Below are 12093 nucleotides of genomic sequence, written 5' to 3'. Positions count from 1 at the left end.
ACAGAACATACATTTCATACATAATACAATAATTGATATAAAAATACATTAAATAAATAACAGTCCATGACAACATATATAGCCACATAGAGGTTGGGCATAACCACGCAATAGGTGAAGTATAAAATGTAAATAGATCATAGAAGTACTGGTTGATCAGAATGGGTCCCATAAACGCATATAGCTACATCTTTGTAAGCCCGACGCGGCGTTTCGTGTATATGAAAAACACTCATCAGGGGCGGATGTAGTGGGATATCTGGAATACAGATTTGATTAGTGATCAAGGTATTAAAATTGGATCCACCAAAAAAGAGGTAGTAAGTCAATTCTGGTTACTTACATAGTATGTCAAAGTGGTAATGTAAATACAGTTAAGACCAAACATATGCCTGTCCCGGGACAGAGGTGGCAGACCAGCAGGCAAACAGCAGAGCGCATAAAGCATCCCTCCCAGACAGCACAGCGACCATGGGTAAAGTAAAATTGTAGTGTATCCTCATAGTACAGGTAGGTATCTGTAATGAATGAATGAATAGGTCCATCAAACAGTGACCCACATAGTAAGGGGATAAGGGCATAACAATTACATTAAAATTAACAAAGGATACCTGGAATGCGAGTAGGATGGCCACAGCTAGTGACAGCTGTAAGGCCTGCATAGAAAATGGCCACTGGCTGAAGAGCTGGGAAGGTGCTTAAATACGTCCAGCAAATGCACCAGACTGCCCCCAACGTCACGTCAGCTGACCAGTGTGGGGGCGGGGCCCTCAATCAGACAGCACAATTGCCTGTACTGAAGAGATGCTACACACACCCACTTGATCAGCTGTGATGGATACTAGCCATACAACAGGGCGACGCCCAATAAAGACATCACTCGGATGGCACGTAACGCCGATGCACTGACGGTAACCGCCCATACCCCCAAAGGGGGGGAAAAAGGAAGCACAGTGAGTGCATCGCAATCCCGGGATGCAGACAACAAAAAAAAAAAAAAAAAAAAAAAAAAAAAAAAAAAAGGTCTAAACAGTGCGTGATGTTTGCAAGCAGCTAAGTGGTGTGTTCAGCAACTGAATGGCAAATTAAACCATAATTAAAGTATGCCGTTTGTGTGGACAGATTATGCACACTTTGCACGGACAGCCCCATATATAGGGCTGGCAGGGGAACACTGCCAGCTGCCGATCACTGTTTCCATCCCTGGTACTATAAGAAAAAAGGGGGGGACCACCCGAAGGTGTTTGGGACTTTAAATGAGAATACCTCTGTGATGTATCTCCATCCTTGTGTCTTGGACTTTATATGAGATTACATCCATACTATATCTCCATCCCGTATGCGGAAAATTGCAACGAAGGGAATTTGGGACTTTAAATGAAACAGTGGGCTGAATGGGGACAAAGTAATGAAACAAGCCATAGATGAAATGTTCATGTATTGAGAAAATAGAATATTTAGTAAAAACAAATAACTTGTACAAAAGTACAGAACATACATTTCATACATAATACAATAATTGATATAAAAATACATTAAATAAATAACAGTCCATGACAACATATATAGCCACATAGAGGTTGGGCATAACCACGCAATAGGTGAAGTATAAAATGTAAATAGATCATAGAAGTACTGGTTGATCAGAATGGGTCCCATAAACGCATATAGCTACATCTTTGTAAGCCCGACGCGGCGTTTCGTGTATATGAAAAACACTCATCAGGGGCGGATGTAGTGGGATATCTGGAATACAGATTTGATTAGTGATCAAGGTATTAAAATTGGATCCACCAAAAAAGAGGTAGTAAGTCAATTCTGGTTACTTACATAGTATGTCAAAGTGGTAATGTAAATACAGTTAAGACCAAACATATGCCTGTCCCGGGACAGAGGTGGCAGACCAGCAGGCAAACAGCAGAGCGCATAAAGCATCCCTCCCAGACAGCACAGCGACCATGGGTAAAGTAAAATTGTAGTGTATCCTCATAGTACAGGTAGGTATCTGTAATGAATGAATGAATAGGTCCATCAAACAGTGACCCACATAGTAAGGGGATAAGGGCATAACAATTACATTAAAATTAACAAAGGATACCTGGAATGCGAGTAGGATGGCCACAGCTAGTGACAGCTGTAAGGCCTGCATAGAAAATGGCCACTGGCTGAAGAGCTGGGAAGGTGCTTAAATACGTCCAGCAAATGCACCAGACTGCCCCCAACGTCACGTCAGCTGACCAGTGTGGGGGCGGGGCCCTCAATCAGACAGCACAATTGCCTGTACTGAAGAGATGCTACACACACCCACTTGATCAGCTGTGATGGATACTAGCCATACAACAGGGCGACGCCCAATAAAGACATCACTCGGATGGCACGTAACGCCGATGCACTGACGGTAACCGCCCATACCCCCAAAGGGGGGGAAAAAGGAAGCACAGTGAGTGCATCGCAATCCCGGGATGCAGACAACAAAAAAAAAAAAAAAAAAAAAAAAAAAAAAAAAAAAAAAAGGTCTAAACAGTGCGTGATGTTTGCAAGCAGCTAAGTGGTGTGTTCAGCAACTGAATGGCAAATTAAACCATAATTAAAGTATGCCGTTTGTGTGGACAGATTATGCACACTTTGCACGGACAGCCCCATATATAGGGCTGGCAGGGGAACACTGCCAGCTGCCGATCACTGTTTCCATCCCTGGTACTATAAGAAAAAAGGGGGGGACCACCCGAAGGTGTTTGGGACTTTAAATGAGAATACCTCTGTGATGTATCTCCATCCTTGTGTCTTGGACTTTATATGAGATTACATCCATACTATATCTCCATCCCGTATGCGGAAAATTGCAACGAAGGGAATTTGGGACTTTAAATGAAACAGTGGGCTGAATGGGGACAAAGTAATGAAACAAGCCATAGATGAAATGTTCATGTATTGAGAAAATAGAATATTTAGTAAAAACAAATAACTTGTACAAAAGTACAGAACATACATTTCATACATAATACAATAATTGATATAAAAATACATTAAATAAATAACAGTCCATGACAACATATATAGCCACATAGAGGTTGGGCATAACCACGCAATAGGTGAAGTATAAAATGTAAATAGATCATAGAAGTACTGGTTGATCAGAATGGGTCCCATAAACGCATATAGCTACATCTTTGTAAGCCCGACGCGGCGTTTCGTGTATATGAAAAACACTCATCAGGGGCGGATGTAGTGGGATATCTGGAATACAGATTTGATTAGTGATCAAGGTATTAAAATTGGATCCACCAAAAAAGAGGTAGTAAGTCAATTCTGGTTACTTACATAGTATGTCAAAGTGGTAATGTAAATACAGTTAAGACCAAACATATGCCTGTCCCGGGACAGAGGTGGCAGACCAGCAGGCAAACAGCAGAGCGCATAAAGCATCCCTCCCAGACAGCACAGCGACCATGGGTAAAGTAAAATTGTAGTGTATCCTCATAGTACAGGTAGGTATCTGTAATGAATGAGTGTTAGAACCCCTGCTTGTGTTTGTTTTTGGGTTGAGCTTTGTGTCCCTTTTCTTAAAATTGGCTTCACTTCCTGTCACACAGCTGAACAGGAAGTGAGGTTAAAACCCTACCAGTGTCTTTTCTTGGGGACACAGGTCAATCTAACTAGTGTCCCCATTAAGCAAATTGCACTCCAGCACTGCTGTGTACACCCCAAATCATGGGTCTTCAAACTACGGCCCTCCAGTTGTTCAGGAACTACAATTCCCATCATGCCCAGTCATGTCTGTGAATGTCAGTGCATTACAAGGCCTCATGGGATGTGTAGTTCTACAACAGCTGGAGGGCCGTAGTTTGAGGATCCCTGCCCCAAATGATTATTTAGTTTGGGGTTTAGTAAAGGCAAAGCCACTCTGCAGTACAAGCATAGTTGCTGAAAATGAGAGAGGAAGCACTGATGGTTTTAACATCCAATCCTGTAGAAGCAAAGTTGTTTTGTTTTCTTCCTTGCTTTGCACTTGTAGTGCAAAGTGGATTTGCCTTTAGTAAATGGACCCCAAAGTCCAAGATACCTAATAATTTGGGGTGTACACAGCAAAATGCTAGAGTGCAATTTACATAATGGGAAACTATTTAGATTGATCTCTGTGTCCCCAAGAAAAGATATTAGTAAGGTTTTACCCTCACTTCCTGTTTGGCTATGTGACAGGAAGTGAATGAATTTGAATTAGAAAGGGTGAAGACACCCCACAAATGTTCTCACTATCAGGGGTGCAGACATCCCCAAAAAAATGAGCAGATAATACTTATTTGCAAATTAATAATTTTTTAGTTAACATTGGGTGGGGTGCTCTAACACACACATTCCTACATATTAGCAACGCTGTATCCTGGCCTATTGGCATGGTTATATTTTCTTAGGGCTCTCAATAAAACTCTATGAAATTTGTGCTTAAACTAGAACTATAATCAACACGTTTTATTTTCTTTAATTTTGGATAGAGTGAGGGAGGGTTATAGGCCCTGTCAGTTTATTTTGTATTATCTGTGTCCAATTGGGGAGATTTGCCTTCACTTCCTGCCCCATAGCCAAACAGGAAGTGAGAGAAAAACTATGCAAATTAACCACTTCCCGCCCAGCCTATGGCCGATTTACGTCCGGGAAGTGGTTACACAATCCTGACAGGACGTCCTGCAGGGGCACGCAGCGCGGCAATCGTTGATGCGGGGTGTCAGTCTGACACCCTGCATCTCCGATCTCGGTAAAGAGTCTCTCACGGAGACGGAGACTCTTTACCACGTGATCAGTCGTGTCCAATCACGGCTGATCACGATGTAAACAGGAAGAGCCATCGATGGCTCTTCCTCACTCGCGTCTGACAGACGCGAGTATAGGAGAGCCGATCGGCGGCTCTCCTGACAGGGGGCGTTCGCAGGATGCCCACCCTGGACCACCAGGGTGGGCAAAAAAAAAAAAAATATGAAAAAGAAAAAAAAAAAAGCATTAAAAAAAAAGAAAAAAGATGCCAATCAGTGCCCACAAATGGGCACTGACTGGCAACCTGGGAAAATCAGTGCCACCCCACAGTGTCCATCAGTGCCACCCCACAGTGCCCATCCATGCACAGTGCCCACCTATCAGTGCCCACCTGTGCCACCCATAAGTATCCATCAGTGCCACCCATAAGTGCCGCCCATGAGTGCCCATCTGTGCCGCATACCAGCGCCGCCAATCAATGCCACCTCATCTGTGCCCGTCAGTACTACCTCATCGATGTCCATTAGTGCCATCTCATCGGTGCCCATCAGTGCCGCCATATCAGTGCCAGTAATTGAAAGAGAAAAACTTATTTAAAAAAATTAACAGAAAAAAATAAAAACGTTTTTTTTTTCAAAATTTGCAGTCTTTTTTTAGTTGTTGCGCAAAAAAAAATCGCAGAGGTGATCAAATACCAACAAAAGAAAGCTCTATTTGTGGGGGAAAAAGGACGCCAATTTTGTTTGGGTACAGTGTTGTATGACCGCGCAATTGCCATTCAAAGTGCGACAGTGCTGAAAGCTGAAAATTGGCTTGGGCGGGAAGGTGCGTAAGTGCCTGGTATGGAAGTGGTTAAGGGAATCCAGTGCCCCCCTCCCCCCCAGAACTAGTGTGTGGGTCCCCTGAAAATTCCTGGGCGGGTCATACAAAAACAGGGTGTGACCTTGACAGGAAGTTGTGGGTCATTTTTCTATTAGGAGGTGCAGATATGTAGTCAGGCCTAGGGCAGAACAAAACCTAAATATACTACTGCATATTAGGGCTTATTTAGACCGGATCCGATTTACAGCGTGTTTTTATATTGTGGGAGGAAACCCACGCAGGCACAGGGAGAACATGCAAACTCCATGCAGATGGTGTCACGGGCTGGATTCGAACCAGCGACCCTTTTGCTGCTAGGTCAAAGTGCTATACACTACACCACTGTGCTGAACGAACATGATTGCAGCTGAAAGCATGAGATCTTTTTTTTTTTTTTCAATACCATGCTTTCCAGCCTTATTGACCCCGCCTCTCTCCATAAAGAGGACCTGTCACACACTAGTCCTATTACAAGGGATGTTTACATTTCTTGTAATAGGAAGAAAAGTGATCCAAAATCAAAAAAAGTGACAAAAAAGTGCAAGAAGAAAAATATGAGGTAAAAAAAAATAAAAAAAAAATAAAATAACGCCCCTGTCCCTAGAAGCTCGCACTCAGAAGCGAATATGCATGTAAGTCCCGCCCACATATGTAAACACCATTCAAACCACACATGTGAGGTATTGACACGTGCGTTAGAGCGAGAGCAATAATTCTAGCCCTAGACCTCCTCTGTAACTCTGAACTGGTCACCTGTAAAAAAAAAAACAAGCATCGCCTATGGATATTTTTATGTCCCGAAGTTTGGCGCCATTCCATGAGTGTGTGCAATATTAAAGCGTGACAAGTTAGGTATCTATTTACTCGGTGTAACATCATCTTTAACATTATCCATAAAAATTGGGCTAACTTTACTGTTTTTTTTTTTTAAATTCATGAACCGTGTTTTTTTTTGGGCCAAAAAAAAAAGGCGTTAGAAAAATTATTGCGCAAATACCGTTGGAAATCAAATAAAAAATGACCGCCACTTTATTCCCTAGGGTGTCTGCTAAAAAATTATATATAATGTTTGGGGGTCCTGCTTAATTTCCCAGGAACAAAATATAATTTTTACATGAAGGAGAGAAGTGCCAGAATAGGCGCGGTATGGAAGTGGTTAAAGTGAAATAATAAAAGTGAAATATTCCTTTAAATTTCATACAGGGGGAGGGGGGGTACACGCATGTTTCCCGTGCTTAGAACTGTCCCTGTACAAGATGTCATTTCTGAAGTGAAACAAAAAAAAAGAAGTTTAAAGTACTCATGGCTATAAAGAATACAGTCATTGCTCATTAAAAAAACAAAAAAAACAAAAAAAAAATGGGGGTCCCTCCAAATTAAATTACCAGGCCCTTCAGGTCTGGAATGGATATTAAGGGGAACCCCGCCGTAAAACCCCCCCAAAAAAATGGCATGGGGTCCCCCCAAATATCCATACCAGGCCCTTCAGGTCTGGTGTGGATTTTAAGGGGAACTCCACCCCAAATTGAAAAAAAATGGCGTGGAGTCCCCTTAAAAATCCACACCAGACCCTTATCCGAGCACGTTGACCTGGCCAGCCGCAGAAAAGAGGGGGGGACCCCCTCTCCTGAACCGCACCAGGCCACATGCCCTCAACATGGGGAGGATGTCCCCATGTTGATGGGGACAAGGGCCTCATCCCCACAACCCTTGCCCGGTGGTTGTGGGGGTCTGCGGGCGGGGGGCTTATCAGAATCTGGAAGACCTCTTTAACAAAAGGGACCCCCAGATCCTGGCCCCCCCCTATGTGAAATGGTAATGGGGTACATTGTACCTCTACCATTTCACCCCCAAAAAAATGTCAAAAGTGTTAAAAATGACAGTAGCCGGTTTTTGACAAATCTTTTAATAAAATCTTCTTTTCTTCTTTCCTTCGGGTTTCTTCCGCTGCTTCTTTCTTGGGTCTTCTCGTCCACATCTTGCCCGACGTGTTCTTCTATCTTCTCCGTCCGTCCTTCAGCCTTCTGGTCCCGCATCTTGCCCGTTGTCTTCTCCTGTCTTCTTCCCAGTCCGTCCGCCAGCCTTCTCGTCCACATCTTTTTCTTCCCCGGACCCAGCGCTTGAATTTGATTTGGCCGCCGTGTTCCCGCTCCTGGGACCCGCCCCCCTCTGACGCCACAGGTAAACTCATATGAAAGTCCACGTGTGGCATATGTGCGTCAGAGGGGGGCGAGGTCACATGAGTGTGACACGGCGGGAACTTCAATTGGAAGCGGCAGCATCTTCTTCTCCGGGCGGCGCGCTTGAAATTGAATTCCCCCGCCGTGTGACGCTCTGTGCCCCCGCCCCCCTCTGACGCACATGACCTTCTAAGGAGTTTACTTGTGGCGTCAGAGGGGGGCGGGTCCCAGGAGCGCAACACGGCGGCCAAATCAAATTCAAGCGCGGTGTCCGGGGAAGAAAAAGATGTGGACGAGAAGGCTGGCGGACGGACGGAGAAGACGACAGGAGAAGACAACGGGCAAGATGCGGGACCAGAAGGCTGAAGGACGGACGGAGAAGATAGAAGAACATGTCGGGCAAGATGTGGACGAGAAGACCAAAGAAAGAAGCAGCGGAAGAAACCCGGCGGGTTGCAGAGTGCTACGATCATCTTCCGTGTACCGTTTTGGCTTGTCCCCGACTTCCCTGTCTGCCTGTGCCCCTGACTATTTGCATGTTCCACGGTTATCCTTGTCTGCCTGTTGCCCTGACCTCGGCCTGTCCATCACCACTGTTTGTTCTGCTGGCTGCTTCCCCCTTCTCCCTGCGGAGTGTGACCTGAGGAATCCCGGGAACGCGACCTGGACCCAGTTGCGGCCAAGACCATCCCTACCACCAAGGGCTCTGGTGAATACAAAACTGGGTCTTAGACTCCGCGCCCTGGGTGATCTTGGGTCACGCTTCCTCCCTGCCAGCAGTAGTCGGCTATAGGGTTCACTTCCCTGCGGTGCATCCCTGACCCCTACAGGGTGCACTTGTCACCTGGCCACAGGTGACCTGACAGTTTGAACAGCCATGAACCCGGCCGACGTGCCGCTTCCTGCAGATGACCCATTACAGGGCGTTGTTCACAGACTCGAGACGCATGAAGCTAATCAGGCTCAGGTGATGCGTTTCCTTCAGGATCTGGCTTCCCGCTTTGATCAGCTTCAGACCTCGTTGGGAGCCCCGAATCTACAACCCCAAGTACAACCAGCGGCAGCGGCTGCGCCCGTCGCACCAGTCGCAGAGTCGCATTCACTGAAGCTACCACCTCCAGTCCGTTTTTCTGGAGACTCCAAGGCCTGCAGGGGGTTTCTTAGCCAGTGCACCATCCATTTTGAACTACAGCCTCAAAACTTCTTGTCTGATCGGGCAAAGGTAGCCTATATTATTTCCCTCCTTTCCGGTGAAGCTTTAGCCTGGGCTGCCCCTATGTGGGAGAGGAATGATCCGGTAGTTTCCAGCCTGTTCAACTTCCTAAAGCTCTTTCGGAACATCTTTGAAGAGCCGGCTCGGGCCTCTTCAGCAGCCAGTGCTCTGCTACGTCTCCGCCAAGAATCTCGTTCAGTGGGTCAATATGCTCTTCAGTTCCGTATACTCTCTGCTGAATTGAGCTGGAACAATGAGGCCCTGGTCGCTACCTTTTTACATGGCCTCTCTGACCGAGTGAAGGACGAATTAGCCGGAAGAACCATCCCCGTCGGTCTGGACGATGTCATCTCCCTGTGCAATCAGATCGATATTCGTTTTCAGGAGAGGTCCATTGAGAAAAGACACCAGCACTCCCTAGGTCGTAGTCAGTCTGTGCTTCCCTCACTTCGTTCCGTAGACCACCCCCTGCCTGCTGAGGAACCTATGCAGTTGGGCCGGACCAGACTAACACCCGAAGAACGTGCTAGACGCAGAACTCTGGGCTTGTGCCTCTATTGTGGAGGCAAGGGCCATCTTCGTGCCTCCTGCCCGCTTCGCCCGGGAAACGCTCAGGTCTAATACATTTAGAAGGTGGAGTATTGGACCCAGAAACATCACCTTCCCGTCTGCTCCTTCCGGTGTCCCTTCATGTAGGCACTTCTCCCCTATTGATCTCTGCATATCTGGATTCCGGGGCTGCCGGCAACTTTATGGACTGGAGAACTGCTTCTTCTATGAAGCTTACCCTTTCACCCCTCACTACGCCGCTGGTAGTCTCGGCAATTGATGGCACTATTCTCCCAGGGGGTCCTATTCGCTTCCAGACACTACCCATTAGGATGTCGATAGGGATTCTTCACCAGGAGTGGATATCCTTTCTCATCCTACCTAAAGCCTCCACTCCCATTGTATTGGGTCTTCTTTGGCTACAGCTCCACTCTCCCCATGTGGACTGGGCTTCTGGGCAGATTCTGGCTTGGGGTCCTTCATGTTTCTCGTCATGTCTTTCCAAGGTGACTCCTAAGGGGGAACTTCCGGTTGCTACCACATCAGTATCTTCGGATCTTCCCACTGCTTACAGCGATTACCGGGATGTGTTCTGTAAGAAATCAGCCGAGGTGCTTCCTCCCCACAGATCTTTTGACTGTGCCATTGACCTTGTTCCTGGAGCAATTCTGCCCAGGGGTCGCACATACCCTTTGTCCATCCCAGAGACCCAGGCCATGTCTGAGTATGTCGCAGAAAACCTTGACAGAGGTTTCATTCGGAAATCGTCATCGCCTGCAGGAGCAGGGTTCTTTTTTGTTGCCAAGAAGGATGGTACCTTGAGACCCTGTATTGATTATCGAGGATTAAACGCTGTTACTATTAAGAATCGTTACCCCTTACCCTTGATATCTGAATTGTTCGATAGGTTGAGGGGTGCCTCCATTTTCACTAAGTTGGATCTCAGGGGGGCGTACAACCTCATTCGAATACGAGAAGGCGATGAGTGGAAGACTGCGTTTAACACTCGAGACGGCCATTATGAGTATCTGGTCATGCCTTTCGGGTTATGTAATGCCCCAGCCGTGTTTCAAAACTTTGTCAACGAAATCTTCAGGGACCTGCTGTACCAGTTTGTTGTCATCTATCTGGATGACATTCTAATCTTTTCGGAAAATCTGCATGTCCACAGGAACCATGTTCGCACTGTACTCCAGCGCCTCAGAGAGAATAATCTCTATGCCAAACTGGAGAAATGCTCCTTTGAATGTTCTGAGGTCCTGTTTCTAGGATGCTTTGTTTCAAGCTTGGGCCTTCGTATGGATCCTGGGAAGGTCTTAGCCATTACCAATTGGCCTCTTCCTGCTAGCCTCAAGGCCACACAGCGCTTTCTTGGTTTCACAAATTATTATAGGCAGTTCATCAGGAATTATTCTTCCATTGCCGCGCCTATTATCGCTTTGACCAAGAAGGGTGCTAATGCCAAAGACTGGCCTCCCGAAGCTGTCTCTGCGTTTCACGATCTGAAACAGGCCTTCGTCTCTGGACCTCTTTTGAGGAGACCAAACCCTGAGGAGGCATTCTTTATTGAAGTGGACGCTTCCTCTGTGGGAGTGGGAGCGGTGCTTCTTCAACTTTTTGAGAAGAGACGTCAACCATGTGCGTTCTTTTCCAAAAAATTTTCTCAGGCAGAGAGAAATTATGCCATCGGTGACCGGGAACTTCTCGCAATTAAATTGGCGCTAGAAGAGTGGCGTCATCTTTTGGAGGGTTCTCCTCACTCCATAACGATCTTCACCGATCACAAGAATCTACAGTACTTACAGAATGCTAAACGTCTGAATCCCAGACAGGCCAGGTGGAGTCTCTTCTTTTCCCGTTTCAGTTTCACGATTACATACAAACCTGGTTCCTGCAACGGTCGGGCTGATGCGCTTTCTAGATCCTTTGACACCTTGGACGAAGATCTCACTCTTGAACCTGAGCCGATCATTCCAACTTCATGCATTGTTGCCCATTCTACCACCCTGGACTCAAAAATTCCTCCTGGTAAGACCTTTGTCCCCACTGAGCTAAGAGCCAAGATCCTTCGTTGGGGACATGATTCCAAGGTGGCGGGCCATGCTGGTTTCCTCCGGTCCTTCCTACTCATTAGTCGTCACTATTGGTGGCCAAATCTCCGCTCAGAGGTTAAAGACTATGTCAAGGCTTGTCATGTCTGTGCTCAGTTCAAATCCTCCACACAAGCTCCTGCTGGTCTCCTCATGCCCTTGCCCATTCCCAAGGAGCCCTGGGCTCACATCGCCATGGATTTTATCACCGATCTTCCACTGTCTGACGGTAATACGGTCATTTGGGTGGTAATCGATCGGTTCTCCAAAATGGCACATTTTGTTCCCCTTCCTGGTCTGCCTTCTGCTCCTGCTTTGGTCCCCATTTTTGTTCGAGAGATTTTCCGTCTTCATGGGGTTCCTTCTCATATTGTTTCGGACAGGGGTGTTCAATTCACGTCTCGTTTTTGGAGAGCCTTTTGCAAATCCCTCAATATTGCTTTGGATTTTT

General features: G+C 46.3%; 2 long non-coding RNA genes across 2 annotated transcripts; both read right to left on the bottom strand.

Annotated features, from left to right (window-relative positions):
* Window positions 1–219: 219 nt before the first annotated feature.
* LOC120919208 lies at window positions 220–862 on the bottom strand. The gene is made up of 3 exons (XR_005744533.1): window positions 612–862; window positions 344–518; window positions 220–259 (listed from the first exon to the last, which is right to left on the bottom strand). It is a non-coding gene; the product is annotated as an uncharacterized LOC120919208 (long non-coding RNA).
* Window positions 863–1706: 844 nt separating this feature from the next.
* On the bottom strand, window positions 1707–2349 carry LOC120919207. The gene is made up of 3 exons (XR_005744532.1): window positions 2099–2349; window positions 1831–2005; window positions 1707–1746 (listed from the first exon to the last, which is right to left on the bottom strand). It is a non-coding gene; the product is annotated as an uncharacterized LOC120919207 (long non-coding RNA).
* Window positions 2350–12093: the final 9744 nt, after the last annotated feature.

The sequence above is a fragment of the Rana temporaria genome, chromosome 12 (genome assembly GCF_905171775.1).
Source record: "Rana temporaria chromosome 12, aRanTem1.1, whole genome shotgun sequence".
Classification (NCBI taxonomy): Eukaryota; Metazoa; Chordata; class Amphibia; order Anura; family Ranidae; genus Rana; species Rana temporaria.
This window is presented reverse-complemented; position numbering and strand designations above follow the sequence as displayed.